Source organism: Pelophylax lessonae (assembly GCF_965119305.1).
Source record: "Pelophylax lessonae genome assembly, chromosome: 5".
Taxonomy (NCBI): domain Eukaryota; kingdom Metazoa; phylum Chordata; class Amphibia; order Anura; family Ranidae; genus Pelophylax; species Pelophylax lessonae.
Genome location: NC_138772.1, coordinates 128970810 through 128987332, shown reverse-complemented (window position 1 = coordinate 128987332; position 16523 = coordinate 128970810). Strand labels below are relative to the sequence as shown.

At 48.4% G+C, this 16523-nt stretch overlaps 1 protein-coding gene across 4 annotated transcripts in view; it reads left to right on the top strand.

Annotated features, from left to right (window-relative positions):
• The window catches only part of HYCC1 (hyccin PI4KA lipid kinase complex subunit 1), a 227104-nt gene that overhangs the window by 144692 nt on the left and 65889 nt on the right, over positions 1-16523 (top strand). The gene's annotated exons all lie outside the window — the stretch shown is intronic.

The following is a 16523-nucleotide window of genomic DNA, read 5'->3' as shown; positions in this document are numbered from 1 at the left end:
GCGCTGATCTTCATCACCTTGCTACTCATAGACAGTGCAGTGGGCAGATGAAACGCGTTAGAATTGGCTTCTGCAGGAGGCTGGCTGAAGCCGTTTTCTTGTAGATGCGAATTGGGCTGAATGTCCGCGTGCGGCTTTCCACTTCTTTGTTGTTCTCTTCTCGTCTGTCATGCTGACGTTTGAGCTCTAAGCCACTGGCCTAAGATGAATTTAAGGTTCTGTGACGTATCCCTAGTCTGCTTACTTGTTTCAGGTCAGTGAAGTATTGAAGCCAGGTGGGTCATTATAATAGCCATTCAGCTAGCATTTTCACAAGGGGGTTCACAATGGCAACTCTTTTTAACAGGTTTACTTTGAGCAGAACATCGTGAGTATAAACGAAGACCTAAATCTTTTTCCGTAGTATCTAGTGGTGGAGCGGTTTGTGTCTAAATATAAACTAATAACAGTTTTGCTGTTGATATGAAGATTAGCTGCTATCCTAAACCAGGCAACCCCGATGACTTCATTCATTCTTCCGTGCCTTGCTTTAACCCTTTGAGCTGCAGAAGTCGTATCTGCTGTAATGCATATCCATTTAAATAAAGGATATTTTCTCTCTCATTGTGATTAAAATTAAATTTTGGATAAAACCGCTTCAGTTTTGGCTTTTTATGCACTTTAAGCATTTCTAAAACTGTCTAAAATTGTTATCCTCAAATTGGTAACCCTAATCCTGGTCCAGCCTATTGCCTGTATTGTTTGGACCAATCACTTTCTTGTTCTCTCTTGATCCCTAGTGATCAGTTGTGTCAAGTGACTGACTATTTTAATGTGGAGGCAAGAGGGACCAGGGAGTTTTGTTTTCTTGACTTCCTTTAAAAGGTAGCCATGTTAAAGCTGAATTCCCTGAATTAAGCTACTTTGCAAAAACCAGAGGCATAGCATAGCATGCGTTAAGTTTAACCAGGTGCCTGCTGCCTCATAGACTTATCTCTATTATTCATATCTGACAGGTTTATTGTGCTCCAGGAAGATATCTTCCGGAGCTACAAGGCTGTTCACTGTGGTCTCCATTTCTTCAAAAGCAGAGTTGCTGGAAATGCTATGCCTGCCTCTCCCCTCCTTCTGCCCATTCACAGAAGCCTTTGTAATATGGGAACTCATTTGCAAAATACAAAGGCTCTTGTGAATAGACAGAGGAGGGGAGGGGAGGGGTGGACATAGCTGCTGTGTGTGCTTCTCTCCTCTCACAGCAAGACTGTGTCCTCCGGGGAGTTCAATAAACCTGTAACATATAAGTAAAATAAATAAGTCCAAGAGGTGACATGCACCTAGTTGGACTTAGTGTTACTAAACCCCTGCATTTACTTTACCTGATTTCCCACAGTACACATACCATAGGCCGTATGAGGCTGCATGACCCCTGACTCTCTGGACAGTGTTGATTGGCCCTGTGCTAATCATATGCACCCTCCTAATAAAAAAAATAAAAAAAAAACACTCTAGCAATACACACCAAACTATGTATGTGCAGAGTGCCTCCTAGGGTCCACCTACGATCAGAGATGATGGGATAAAACAGTCTTTTTAAACAATGAGCAGGATTAGCCCCTTGCTTTACTGCATATACAGGCTGATTTTACTGTTGTGGATTTAGTAACACTTTAGCTCATAGTGTGCCTACACTTTAAAAGAACCAAAATTCCTCAAATCTAGCTTTAAGGCCCCTTTCACACATACTGTCTGTTCAGTTCATCAGTTCAGTCACGTCAAAATGTATAGTTTTTTCGTCGGTTTTTTTTACATCCACTACCAAAAACGGATGAAAAATCGACTGTCCATTTACATCCGTTTTTCATCCAATCCGTTTTTTTTGACGGATGAAAAATAGGGCATTCATCCGTTCTAAAAAACGGACGTTGACGGAAGTGGATGAAAACGGATGATCATCCGTTGTCGTCGTTTTTACATAGAGATGCACTGATGTCCATTTTTCATCCGTCAACGGATGGATGAAAAACGGACGAATGGACCGTATGTGTGAAAGGGGCCTAAGACGGGTGAAAAACTGACATCAATGCATCTCTGTGACAACGGATGATCATCCGTTAACATCCATTTTCATCTGCTTCCGTCAATGTCCGTTTTTTGGAACGGATGAATGCCCTATTTTTCATCCGTCAAAAAAACGGATCGGACAAAAAACAGATGTAAACGGACAAACGGTCCGTTTTTAATCCGTTTTTTTCATTGGTAGTGAATGTAAAAAAAAAAAAAACAACGGATGAAAAACTGATACATTTTAATGTGACTGAACTGATGAACTGAACAGACAGTATGTGTGAAAAGGGCCTAAAGCTGAACTTCAGCTTAAAAAGCAAACTATAAGAAGTTTAGCCAGTTTAGGTCCATCCTATAGTAGTTTTAACTGCTACAAGATGGCACCTGTGCGCCAGATCACACACACACACACACACACACACACACACACACACACACACACACACACACACGTACGTAATCTGCTGCTTCCGGGTAGGGGGGCGAATGCGCGTTGCCGGTGGCTCGCTTCCCCTGTGATTGCAGAAACACAGAACTGCGATCTGTCTAGGTAAACAAGACCTAACGCCATACTGACAGGATGGGATGGAGTTTGTGTTCCTGCAAAGCAGGTAATAAATTCCATCTCTTTCCCCCAGTAAAAGCACTTCACACAGTATAGAAATACTCGCTAGACACACAGTTAACCCTTTGAGCCCGATGCTAACCCCGTCCTTAGTACAGTGACGGTGCTTTTTTTTTTTTTTTTTTTGTAGCACTGATTGCTGTTTTCATGTCACTGGTTCCCAAAAGGTGTCAGGATGTCCGGCTTAATACCACAGTCCTGCTAGAAGTCACTATTCGCCGGCATTACTATTTTAAATAAATAAATTAATAAAAAAAAATATCTTAGTTTGTAGACGCTTTAACTTTTGCGCAAATCAATCAATATACGCTTTTTGGGATTTTGTTTTAAACAAAAATATGTAGCAGAATTCTTATTTGCTTAAATTTATGAAGAAATTAGATTGTTTTAATTTTTTTTTTACTTTCTGCTATAAAACATATCCAAAAAAAAAATAATAATAATTAAAAAGTTTGCTGCGAGAACGTAAATGGACGTCCTTCCGTGATCACGCTGCCCGCTTGCCCCCTTTGGTCTCAGTTGATCAGAGTTGAAAAGTCCAATCACAGCGGCCCTTTACCACGTGATCAGCTGTGTCCAATGATAGCTGATCATAGGATGTAAACACAAGCCGGTTATCGGCTTTTCTTTCTGCTTGAGGAGAAAAAAGGAGAGCCGATAATCGGCTTGTTAAAGGGACATCGGTACTGATAATATCAGTGTCCTGATTATCAGTGCAGCGCCACCAGTGTTGCCTATCGGTGCCTGCCAATCAGTGCACCCTCATCAGCACACATCAGTGAAGAGGAAAAATGACCAGTTTGCAAAATTTTCGGTATTTTTTTTTTTATTTATTTAGCATAAAATAAAAAAACCCAGTAGTGATTAAATACTACCAAAAGAAAGCTCTTTTTGTGTGAAAAAAATGATAAAACTATCATACGAGTACAGTGTTGCATGACTGCACAATTGTCATTCAAACTATGACCACACTGAAAGCTGAAAACTGGCCTGGGCAGGAAGGGGGTCCAGTAGGCACGTGGTTGATAAATGCAAAAGCCCTTCCAGTTCTTTCCTTGGGAATACAGAATAATTCCTTTTGTATGGTTTTAGTAGTTTAGCAAAAGACCTCTGTTGTCAACCCAGTCAGGACTTAATAGCTGAGCGCATTTCTGACAGATCAACCCATATTTTTCTGTCCCGTTTTTTGAAGTTCTAAAACATGGGGTAATGTGCATGTGTTGCAAAGTTGTATTGAATGTTTTAATCTTCCACTTTACCTGATCTACACTTGAAATCTTCCACATTTGTTTGGATTTTAGGCTTCGTTCACACATAGCTAAGCGGTGGTTAACCAGTCGGTTTAGCTGGTGTTTTAACTGTCCCCTCCCAATTCCAACTACTCTCCTGAACCTGGGCATAGTACTACACAGCGCTGTACACCTGTCATGGCTGGGATGCTGTGCATAACGGTCGCAGCAAAAATGAGACCTCTCAATTAGTGGGTGTGACCAATGCAAATCAATGGGACCATACCACAACACCGCAGCCCAGATTGCGGCACATTAGTGTTGCAGTTACAGGGTTAAATCAATCAGTGAGAAGGCAACACAACATCTCCTCACAGCCTCATAAATGTCCTCTGAGTAGCAGATTGCTGCTCAGAGGGCATTGCATGAATGAACGAGCCCGTAGTCATGGAGATTTTAGACCTTTTTTTTTATTTTATGCACAGAGATCTTTCCTCCCATATATCAAAGCACTAAATTACTAAATCTGACTCCTGCTGACATAAACAAGGGTCATACAACACACATTTATTGCCTTTTCCCCTTGGCCCCCCAGCACAAATGACCCACTGGGCAACATTTCACTGTAGAGAACCGATTAATACCTAAATATACAAATTCCAATACTGTATTTGTTAAACGACCTTAACTGGGAGCTGAAGGCTGCTTTAAGAAAGTTGTTATAAACCCCTACATATACTCAGTGAAGTGGCTGGTCTCAGGTGATACAGAGATGAGACCAATCCTCCTATATATATGTTGTACCTGTTGATCTGCAGTCTTCTCTACATCCGTTCAAAATCCAGAATTTATAAAGCTTGTTTGAGCTTTCAGGAAAAAGGTGGCAGATAGCTGACGTTACTCTGCAGAGCTCAGTGAGGAGAGCTCTGAGAGCATGGAGGGACGTACCACCTCCCACCCCCCTTCTCCACATAGCACACAGAAACAGAGCTGAAGCTTTCAATGAACTGGAAGCCCTTCCCCTGTCACCTTCTTTGCCTGTCACCTTCTTTCCCTTGGTGTCAGGAAAACTTGTCAGAAGTGACTCGTGTAGATGGCAGAACGAATCAGCAGACAGAAATGACACTTAGTGCTTTGGATTGAGACAAGTACACAGTATAAAAGGATATACTGTGTTTTATATTTCATGTTTGAGGTTTACAACCACTTTTAAAGGATAAGTTCAACTTTGGGAACATGCTACATGTTCCTCCTGTTTTTAGGGTGGAACATGTGCCATGTTCCCAATGCCGCAGCCGCTGCCCTCTACCTGTGGCAGCCATACAGGAAAAAGTTCCCCGTACTAGGTGTCACTTTTTAATATCAGCTCCGCCCACCCGGCCACCTTATTTATTCACATGTATGTCTGTTGGTACCTCAAGCCAATTCGGATGGGACTTTTAAGGCAAGTGTAAACTAATTGAGCATTTATTCAGGGACAACGGCAAAACCCAACTACAGATAGGATAATAGAGATCAAATCTTTCCCACCTTATTTATTCACATAGCTCTTTGTGTGAATGAACTATAAACCCCGACATCCCTTGCAGTTTTCGGCTTGTAGGTCTCAATGAACGACCACGGCGCTGATTGATTTGTCCCTGTCTGTATATCTGCCTGGTCGTACGGGATGTATGGGTATACAGATATACTCACAGGTCTGCAGATCTGCATGGCGTCGGCGATCTTCTAATCGCTGGTGCAATGCTTTACAGGCTCCAAAGGAAAAAAATAAATGCACATTTTTTACCTGCAAAAAAATGTGCGTTTATTTTTTCTCTTACGTCCTCCGACAGTCGCCGCCCCTTCCCAAGTCTTCACCAATGGGTATTGACCTTTGCTCCGCAGGAGTAGCTAGGCAACAAGATTTGTTAATAACAAAAGCTTTTAGCATAGACACACCCCCTAGGGGCTGTCCCCTTAGTCAATACCTCCCTGCACCAGCATTCCCAACTCAGTTTGATCTTGCCTAGCTTAGGAGTAGCAGGCTTTCCTGTGCTGGGGCTCAGTCCCAGCCTTCTACCCTTTATTTGATTTTATTTCAAGTATTTTTTCTTTTCTTTACTAGCTGTTATTTTGTCAGCTTTAGTTTAGGGATCTTCGGATGAAGAATCATCATGCGGAGCTGGGTCTCGGACTGGCCGCCCTGGATCCCAGGGCTGAGAGCCAGATGGATCCCCAGCCTGCCATCGAGCGTTCAGCTATGGTTCGCCCTGGCGCTATGAACGACCCATCCCTGTTTGCTGCAGGGATGCTGCCAGTGAGGTGGCTACCTCACTGGACGCCATTCTGCGGTCTTGTGCTGCGGTCCACTGCGTCCTGGCTGCGGCACTCCCTGTCATCCTGATAGCGGTTTGTCGCTTGAGAAGGCTCCCCACGCCATCCGGTACGGTAAGCACATTCTGTGTGGGGACCATCTGTATGGGTGTTCAGTCTGTGGCTGTGTGTACCCTCATGTCTGTGTACTGTGCGGGCTCCCTGTCAGATCCCTGTATGGATGCGTGCCTTTTGGGCTGCTAAGGGGGGGGGGCCCTCCCGCTCCGCTCTTTTCTGTGGGGCTGAATATACATACATGCCTGAGCGGCGACCGTTATGCGGCCCGCCTGTCTTTTTGCGAGAAAATGCTATGGATGGCCCTGTCCTGTACAGCGCTGTGTTTTGGCGGACCGCGCTCGTTCGAGCACATGTCGGCGCCATTTTCTTGTAGCCTCGATCCCTCAGCCTGAGCGCCCATTTTTGCGGAGCCTTCATAGGCTATAATAGTCAGCCGGTTATTGCATCACTTCCTCTTTCTCTGGGACAGCGATCGGTGGCAGCAGCCTGTTTGTGCTCTCTCAAGGTTTTTTACTTCTTTGTCCTGTCATTCCTTGCTCAGTGTTCTCTATCCCTGTGGGATCAGTGCATGCAGTAGTGTGCGGTGGGCTGCGCACGCCGGGTGTTGAAGGGACAGTACCCCTTTTTGATTTTATACTGTGGGCATGGATTCTCAGGATAGCAAGTTTCCCCCGCCCTGGTGGGGGACCAGGGGGCTGCTGCACCCCCCGAGGGGGCCGATCTGACCACTGTAGTGGCATCCTTAGTGTCTCAGGTGCAGATGCTGATGGCTGAACGATCCGCAAAAAGGGCCAGGTTATCCATTTCCTCTGATTCAGAGGGCAATATGGCTGCTGGGGCTGGCGTGCCCTTCTCAGGGTCTCGCTCATCTCTGGACCTCGTGGGGTCTGAGGGGGAGGCGGAGGTGGAAGGGGTTGATACTTCTCCCCCTGGCTCGCCTGAAGAGCTTGCACTCATGGATGAGCTGATCGCTTCCATTAAGGATACTTTGCACTTGGAGGATGAGCCAGCACCTCCAACTAGGGTGTCCTCCTTTGGGACGCAAAGGACCCGCAAATCTGCGCAGGTTTTTCCCTGCCCTGCTGAATTTCACCATACAGTTAATGAGCAGTGGCGCAATTTAAAGAAGCCCTTTACAGTGCCGAATAAATTTAAACTGCTTTATCCATTCGCACCATCCACCGACGAGCGTTGGTGTGTGGCGCCTCAGGTGGATCACGCGGTAGCCGTTTTGAACAAAGCTACTGCGATTCCTTCTGAGGATACCCCGGTTTTCCGGGACCCTACGGACAGGAGATTGGAGTCTCTTGCCAGTCATGCCTACATGGTTGCTGGTTCTATGCTGAAACCTATTTTTGCTTCGGTTATGGCGGCCCAGGCGGTTGCCGATTGGACGAAGGTGCTCAGGCGCACCCTGGTGGCTGCTTCGGCTCCGCCCACCACATTGGCCATGGTGGATCAAATCCATCAGGGCGTCATGTATTTGTGTGATGCGGACTTGAATTTGGCTCCTTTGGCCGCACGTCTGTCTGGCGTGGCGGTGCTCAACCGTCGCCTGATATGGCTGAAGAATTGGTCTGTGGACCAATCTTCTCGCAAGACGTTGGCAGATTTTCCCTATGTGGGGTCTCGCCTTTTCGGCGAGGCTTTGGATACGCTGATTAAAGGTGTTACTGGGGGCAAGAGTACTCTCTTACCCCAACATCCCAAGCACAAGTCTTTCCGTGGCAAACGGAACCCCTCGTTTAGGCCCTCCCAGGGGTCCTTTCGTGCCTTTCGGTCACAATCCAAGGGCAAGCCCTTCAAGGGTCAAGGCTCTCAGAAGAAGCCGTGGGCGGGTAAGCAAAAATCCGGTCAGTCCGGTTCCACTACCCACGCTAGTTCCGCCTGAAGGGGCGCCCTCACCCGTTTCTGGGGTGGGGGGACGTCTGCGCGGTTTCCTACAACCTTGGCTGATCCGCGTTCAGGACAGATGGGTTCAGGAAATCGTTCGATCTGGTTACAAGATCGAATTTCTCTCTCGGCCGGCGGGCAGATTTTTTCCCTCCAAATCTTCAGCTGTCTCCGGAGCGTTTGCAGGATCTGCGCCTGGCGGTGCAGGACCTGCGGGCCCAGGGGGTGGTGGTTCCGGTGCCTCATCGGGACAGATTTCGGGGGTTTTACTCCAATCTTTTCACTGTGCCCAGAAAGGAGGGCAAGGTGCGTCCGATTCTGGATTTGAAAGCTCTGAACCGCTTTGTGCGGGTGCGCAAGTTCCGCATGGAATCCCTGCGCTCGGTGGTGGCTGCCCTGAGTCCGGGGGAGTTCATGGCCTCCATCGATCTGAAGGATGCGTACCTACACATTCCCATCTTCGAGGGTCATCAACGGTACCTTCGATTCGCCATTGCGGAGGAACACTACCAATTCGTGGCGTTACCTTTCGGTCTCGCTTCGGCTCCGCGGGTTTTTACCAAGGTACTGGCGCCGGTTCTGGCCCTGTTACGAGCACAGGGCATTGCTGTCTTGGGGTATCTGGACAATCTCCTCATATGGTCAACTGCCAGCCAGAGCCTAATGGCCGACTCTGCAAGAGTTCGGTTGGACCATAAACTTTCCGAAGTCGACTCTGTGTCCTTCGGTTCGCCTTCCCTATCTGGGGATGGTTCTGGACTCTGTACAGGCGAAAGTTTTCCTTCCGGAGGACAAACTCCGGACGCTTCAGGACGAGGTCGGGGCCCTTAGGGCCAACCACAGCTCGTCCCTCCGGACATGCATGAGATGTCTGGGGTTGATGGTCTCAGCCTTCGAGGCGATCCCCTTTGCCCAGTTCCACACGCGGGGTCTCCAGGCGGAGATTCTGGCGAAGTGGGACGGGCGTCCGCAGTCCTTGGATCTGTGGATATCGTTGAGCCACCGCACCAGACAGTCTTCTGTGGTGGCTCCAGTCCCCGGCAGTGTCGGGTGGCAAGTCTTTTCGTCCCTTGCTGTGGACGGTGGTCACCACGGATGCCAGCCTGACGGGCTGGGGTGGTGTCCTGGGCAATCTGTCCGCCCAGGGGACTTGGTCGGAGGAGTCCTCCCTTCTGATCAACATTCTGGAATTGCGAGCGATAAAGCTTTGCCTTCTGCAATGGTCGGAACGGCTTCAGGGCCGCCCGGTTCGGGTTCAGACGGACAATGCCACCGCGGTGGCCTATGTCAACCACCAAGGGGGCACCAGGAGTGCCCGAGCGGCTCGGGAAGTAGCCGACATTCTGTCTTGGGCCGAGACGCACGTCCCGGCAATAACGGCAGTTCACATTCCGGGGGTGGAGAACTGGCAGGCGGATTATCTGAGTCGCCAGACCCTGGACCAGGGAGAATGGTCCCTTCACCCGGATGTATTCCAGATGTTGTGCGCGAAGTGGGGTTCCCCAGATGTGGACCTGTTTGCGTCTCGTCTAAACAAAAAGGTGGAAAGGTTCGTGGCAAGGACGCGCGATCCTCAGGCAGACGCCTCAGACGCGTTAGTGGCGCCCTGGCATCAGTATCGTCTGATGTATGCCTTTTCACCGATTCAGCTGCTGTCCAGGCTCCTTCGCAGGTTGGCCTTGGAACCGCACACGGTGATTCTGGTGGCACCGGACTGGCCTCGCCGGTCTTGGTACGCAGACCTCGTAAATCTGGCAGTCGACGCTCCGTGGCGTCTGCCGCTTCGAGAAGACCTTCTGTCTCAAGGGCCGATATTCCATCCTGCTTTATAGTCGCTGGCTTTAACGGCCTGGCTGTTGAAAGCCAGGTCCTGAAGGACAGAGGTCTCTCCCCTGAGGTCATTCCCACTTTGATCAAGGCTAGAAAAGCCTCATCGGGAAAGATTTACTACCGTACTTGGAAAGCATACTTTGCCTGGTGTGAGTCCAGGGGGTTTTCCCCTCGCTTGTACTCGGTGTCAAGAGTGTTGGCTTTCCTCCAAACTGGAGTGGACCAGCGTTTGGCGTTGGCCACGATTAAAGGCCAGATTTCTGCACTGGCCGTCCTTTTTCAGCGCCCTGTGGCGTCGAACTCGTTGATCCGCACCTTTTGTTAAAGGGGTGCACCATTTGGCCCCTCCGCGGAGGGAGCCTTTGCCTCCGTGGGACTTGAACCTGGTTCTGTCCGCGTTGCAACATGCTCCCTTTGAAAAGATCAGGGAGATCTCGTTGCCTCTGTTGTCCAAAAAGGTGGCCTTTTTGGTGGCGATCACTTCGGCTCGCAGGGTGTCGGAGCTGGCGGCTTTGTCCTGCAGCTCTCCCTACTTGGTGATCCACAAGGATAAGGTGGTCCTGCGACCTATCCCGTCCTTTCTGACGAAAGTGATCTCGGATTTTCACCTTAATGAGGAAATTGTCTTGCCTTCGCTCTGCGCGAAGCCAAAGCATCCTAAGGAGGTTGCCTACATTCATTGGATGTTGTCCGGGCGATCAGGGTTTACCTGTCGTCCACTAAGCCTTTTCGCAAGGCGGATTCCCTCTTTGTCCTTCCTGAGGGACCTCGGAAGGGCATGGCGGCGTCGGCTGCGACTATCGCCAAATGGATTAGACAAACCATTGTGCAGGCCTATGCCTTGCAGGGGAAGGTCCCTCCCCTCCCTTCCCTGTGAAAGCGCACTCTACCAGGTCTTTGAGTACGTCTTGGGCTTACAGGCATCAGGCTTCCGTGGCCAGGTGTGTAAGGCGGCGACTTGGTCGTCCGTTCACACCTTCTCAAAGTTCTATAAAGTGGATGTTCAGGCATCGGCTGATGCCTCCTTTGGCCGTAAAGTTCTCAGTGCGGCAGTGCCTTAGGGACCCTTGTTTTTGGGTCCTTGGCTGTTGGGGTGTTTTACCCCTGGGTTACTTGTTTTTCCTGGGTTGTTGCTCCTGTTGAGCACTTTTTCCTGTTGCCCAGTTGGTTCTCTTACTGTGTGTAAGGTTCCTTTCTCTGATGTGGGTACTGCGTTGCTTTTCTGCGGCTGCGTCTCCCACCCCTCAGGTCTACACTGCTTTGGGACGTCCCATTGGTGAAGACTTGGGAAGGGGCGGCGACTGTCGGAGGACGTAAGAGAAAACTGAATTTTTGTAAAATCTTACCGTAAAATTCCTTTCTCTGAGTCCTCCGACAGTCGCCGCCCCCGCCCCTCTTTTTGGGGTTTTTGTGTACTCTTACTGCTATGCTACCAAACTGAGTTGGGAATGCTGGTGCAGGGAGGTATTGACTAAGGGGACAGCCCCTAGGGTTGTGTCTATGCTAAAAGCTTTTGTTATTAACAAATCTTGTTGCCTAGCTACTCCTGCGGAGAAAAGGTCAATACCCATTGGTGAAGACTTGGGAAGGGGCGGCGACTGTCGGAGGACTCAGAGAAAGGAATTTTACGGTAAGATTTTACAAAAATTCAGTTTTTTCTAAAAGGTGAACTTATCCTTTAGGCTTTGTAAAAGTTTGCTATACTCAAGACTGTGTGTAAAAGGCTAAAAGTGGTTGTTAAGCCACTGTGTTGTCTTCTTATAATCCTCTGTGGTTAATGTTCGGTGCCCCAGTGTCTGTTTAGTAAAAAAAATGCCGTTCTATACCTGATTTCAGAGCGCGTTTCTGCGCTCACGTGACCGGCCGCCTCTCCCCTCTCTTCATCTGACAGCTACAGCGGAAGGGGTCGAGAATTCTCCGCTGATGTCAGTCGGGAGGAGAGAGCACATGATCGCTGAGTGGCGCTCTGAAATCAGGTAAAAAACGGCATTTTTTTAATTGAGCACAGACACCTGGCACCTAAAATTATTAACCACATAGGATTATATGAAAATTAAAAAGTAATTTCAGCAGCAGGAGAGGTGGTCCCTGACACAGTCGGGGGGGGGGGGGGGGTTGAGGAGGACAGAGGAGAGCTGCAGATAATGGAGGCACATAAACTGACCACAGTGTCGGGGCTCAGCAGCCGTGGTCAGTGTACAGAGGGGAGGGTAGAAACTGGCAGGATCAGCCAGGTATTTTAGGTGATACAGGGGGCCAAATTACACAGCACAAGCACTGTGCTGTATAAAATGCTTTAGGAACAGGTTTTTTTTTTTTTTTTTTGGGTAACCTATGCTTTTATTGTAATTTTAATAAAGTTGTAGCAGGAATATGTGGTTAAACAGAATAGTGAAACAGTTCACATTTGTTTTCCAACTGTGTACGTAGCAGTTTTGCTGAACAGCTTAAAAATAAATGTATGTAATAATTACCCTTAGTTTTGTGTTTTGGTCCTTTGCCTTCGCTTCAAGATGCTTCTTGCTAGTGCTGCTAATATGGCCTTAAAGTAAGGATTGTCGTCATAGGTAAGAATAGTTTGATTGAACTGTTAAGTGCTATTACATAATGTAATAGCACCAGGCAGTTTTTTTTCCACTTTCTGAATAGTACACAAGAGGAAGTTTTGAACGATCGCTGACTGCAGTGTATTGATCGTCTAACTAATTAAGTGTAGAGTAGGTCAATAGTCTTAGCTGAACAAGACTCTTCATCTGCAATATATTTCCATCATCTCTGCATGATGTGTATTAATATATTTGCTAATGGACAGAACAGTCCTTGGAGCACTGACCTGTCTATTCTATTCTCTGCACTGTGCACTTCCAGTGTCTGTCCTGTCTGTTTTTAAATAAAAACTTTATTGTCCATTATATTATTATTATAATATATTTATAATATAATTATATATTATTGTCCAAACCTCTGGCAACGAAAGTGAGTACACCCCTAAGTGAAAATTGTCCTAATTGGGCCCAAAGTGTCAATATTTTGTGTGGCCACCATTATTTTTCAGCACTGGCTTAACCCTCTTGGGCATGGAGTTCACCAGAGCTTCACAGATTGCCATTGGAGTCCTCTTCCACTCCTCCAAGACGACATCACAGAGCTGGTGGATGTAAGAGACCTTGTGCTCCTCCACCTTCTATTAGCAAGACAGTGGTCATCTTAGAGGTATGTTTGGGGTCATTATGTTGGAATACTGCCTTGCTGTCCAGTCTCCGAAGGGAGGGGATCATGCTCTGCTTCAGTATGTCACAGTACATGTTGGCATTCATGGTTCCCTCAATGAACTGTAGCTCCCCAGTGGCGGCAGCACTTATGCAGCCCCAGACCATGACGCTTCCACCACCATGCTTAACTGTTGGCAAGACACACTTGTCCTTGTACTCCTCACCTGGTTGCCGCCACACAAAAGCTTTACATCAAGGGTCTTCAAACTATGGCCCTCCAGTTGTTCAGGAACTACAATTCCCATCATGCCTAGTCATATCTGTGAATGTCAGTTTTACAATGCCTCATGGGATGTGTAGTTCTGCAACAGCTGGTGGGCCGTAGTTTGAAGATCCCTGCTTTACATCATCTGAACCAAATAGGTTTATCTAGGTCTCACCAGACCACAGGACATGATCCCAGTAATCTATGTGATTAGGCTGCTTATCTTCAACAAACTGTTTGCAGACTTTCTTGTGCATCATCCTTAGAAGAGGCTTCCTTCTGGGACAAAATGCAGACCAATTTGATGCAGTGTGCTGTGTATGGTCTGAGCACTGACAGGCTGACCCCCCCCCCCCCCCACTCCTTCAATCTCTGCAGCACTTGTACGTCTATTTCCCAAAGACCACATCTGGATATGACGCTGAGCACGTGCACTCAACCTCTCTGGTCGACCATGGCGTTGCCTGTTCTGAGTGGAACCTGTCCTGTTAAAGCACTGTATGGTCTTGGCCACCGTGCTGCAGCTCAGTTTCAGGGTCTTTGCAATCTTATAGCCTAGGCCATCTCTATGTAGAGTTCTTTGCCATGAGGTGCCATGTTGAACTTCCAGTAACCAGTATAAGATAGTGAGAGCAATAACACAACATTTCACACCTGCTCCCCATTCACACCTGTGACCTTCTAACACCGAACGAGTCACATGACACTGGGAAGGGAAAATGGCTAATTGGGCCCAATTGGACATTTCCACTTAGGGGTGTACTCCCTTTTGTTGCCAGTGGTTTAGACAATAATGGCTGTGTTGAGTTATTTTGAGGGGATAGCAAATTTACACTGTTCTACAAACTGTACACTCACTACTTTACATTGTAGCAAAGTGTTATTTCTCTTACGTCCTCCGACAGTCGCCGCCTCTTCATATTCGTCACATATGGGGTATTAGACTTTGCTCCGAAGGAGTAGCTAGGCAACAGAATATGTTAACAATAAAGCTTTTAACATATCCCACCCTCAAGGGGTGGTCCCCTCAGTCAATACCCTCCTACTTCCTGCAACCATATCTCAGTTTTAATGTCTAGCTTGTCAGGAGTGGCTGGCTCTCTCTGTGCTGGGACTTTCTGTCCCAGACTTTCTTCTTTTTAAAATTTTGTTTGAGTTTTCTCTCTACCTTTACTTAGCTGTTATTTTGTCAGCGTTAGTTAGTTCTTCGGATGAAGAGGATCATGCGGACTGGGTCTCGGGCTGATCCCCCTGGTCGCAGGTCGTGGGTCAGTGGCTTCCCAGTCTGCCATCGAGCGTTCAGCCAGGTAACGCTCCTGGCACAGTGAACGACCCATCCCTGTTCGGTGCAGGGATGATTGGTGAGGTGGCTACCTCCACTGGACGCTGTGCGGTTTCTTAACCCCCATTGTGTGCGTCTTGAATGCGACTCTCCCTGCCTCATGTGCAGTGGCTTGTTCGCCTGTGCGGGTCCCCCACGCCATGTGAGGTAAGTGTATTTATGTGGGGACCTGTCTGTCTGGGGGGGTGTCAGTCTGGGACTGTGTAACCTGCCTCTATTCACACTGCTTGTCTCCCTATCTCTCGGCTGCATGCTGTGGGCTGCAAGGGGGGGGGGGGGAGCTGTATGACACTGTGTGTGTCAGACTGGTCAGTGTGAGAAGCTGTGTGCTGTGGGGCATGTTTTTTTGGCATGTTTGGGCATATACAGCGATCGCTGCGGCGATCTGACATGTATTCTGATTTTGGAATGTAATGTGTGTTTTAATGCACTGTGGAGCGGCGGTTTCGGCGCCAAACGACGCCATTTTGCCTACACTCGCTCCGGCCGCATGTTTTACATGCATGGCGGCCATTTTCTTGTAGCCTCCATAGGTTTACATAGAGCGCCCTGGCAGCATCACTTCCTCTTTCCAGGAACACCGATCGAGGCAGCAGCAGCGGCGAGGGTCTCCTCAGGTTTTATCCTTCTGTTCTTGCTATCCATTGCCTGTGTTCAGTTTGCATATTCCCTATGGGGGTCTTATTGTGCTTGAGTGTGGTGCGGTGGGCTGCGCTTGCCGCGCTTGCTTAAAAGGGGCAGTTAACCCTTTGTTGTCTGGCATTACAGGGGCAATGGATTCTCAGGAGGGCAAATTTCCTACAGCATTGGTGGAAAGCCAGGGGACCACTGTCTCCCCCCCAGGGGGGGATTTAGCCACTATTGTGGCTGGCCTTGCTGCTCAGGTGCAGATGCTGGTGGCTGCTCAATCTACTAAAAGGCCCAGAGTTGCTCTTTCCTCTGATTCTGAGGGTGAAGGTGATGGGGCTGTTATGGCGGGGGCCTCCTTATCGGGGTCCCGCTCCTCTCTTGATCTAGTGGGGTCTGAGGTGGAGGCTGAAGTTGAGGGGGTTGATAATTCTCCCCCTGGCTCGCCTGAAGAGCTTGCAATCATGGATGAGTTGATTGCTTCCATTAAGCAAACGCTGCGTTTGCAGGACGAAGTGTGTCCCCCCGCTGCCTTGGCGGCTTATGGGACGCAGAGAAAACGCAGGACGCCGCAGGTTTTTCCCTGCAATGATGATTTTCAGCGCGCTGTTAAGGATCAATGGCGCAATCTGCGCAAACCTTTTGCGGTACCAAGTAGATTCAAGCTGCGTTACCCTTTTTCTCCTTCCACTGATGAAAGGTGGTGTGTGCCTCCCCCAGTGGATCACGCAATTGCGGTTTTGAACAAAGCCACTGCGATTCCTGCAGAGGATTCCCCTGTGTTCCGTGATGCCACGGATAGGAGACTGGAGTCTCTTGCCCGTCATACTTATTCTGTTACGGGTTCTATGCTTAAGGCTCTGTTTGCTTCTCTCATGGCGGCCCAGGCGATCGCAAGTTGGACGCAGATGCTTAGGCGCGTCCTAGTGGCCGACTCGGCCTCGCCGGCGACCCTGGATATGGTGGATCAAATCCACCAGGGTGTCATGTATCTGTGTGATGCGGACCTGGACCTGGTTCCGTTGGCTGCACGTGTGCACAGCGTGGCGGTGTTGTCTCGCCGCCTGGTTTGGTTAAAATGTTG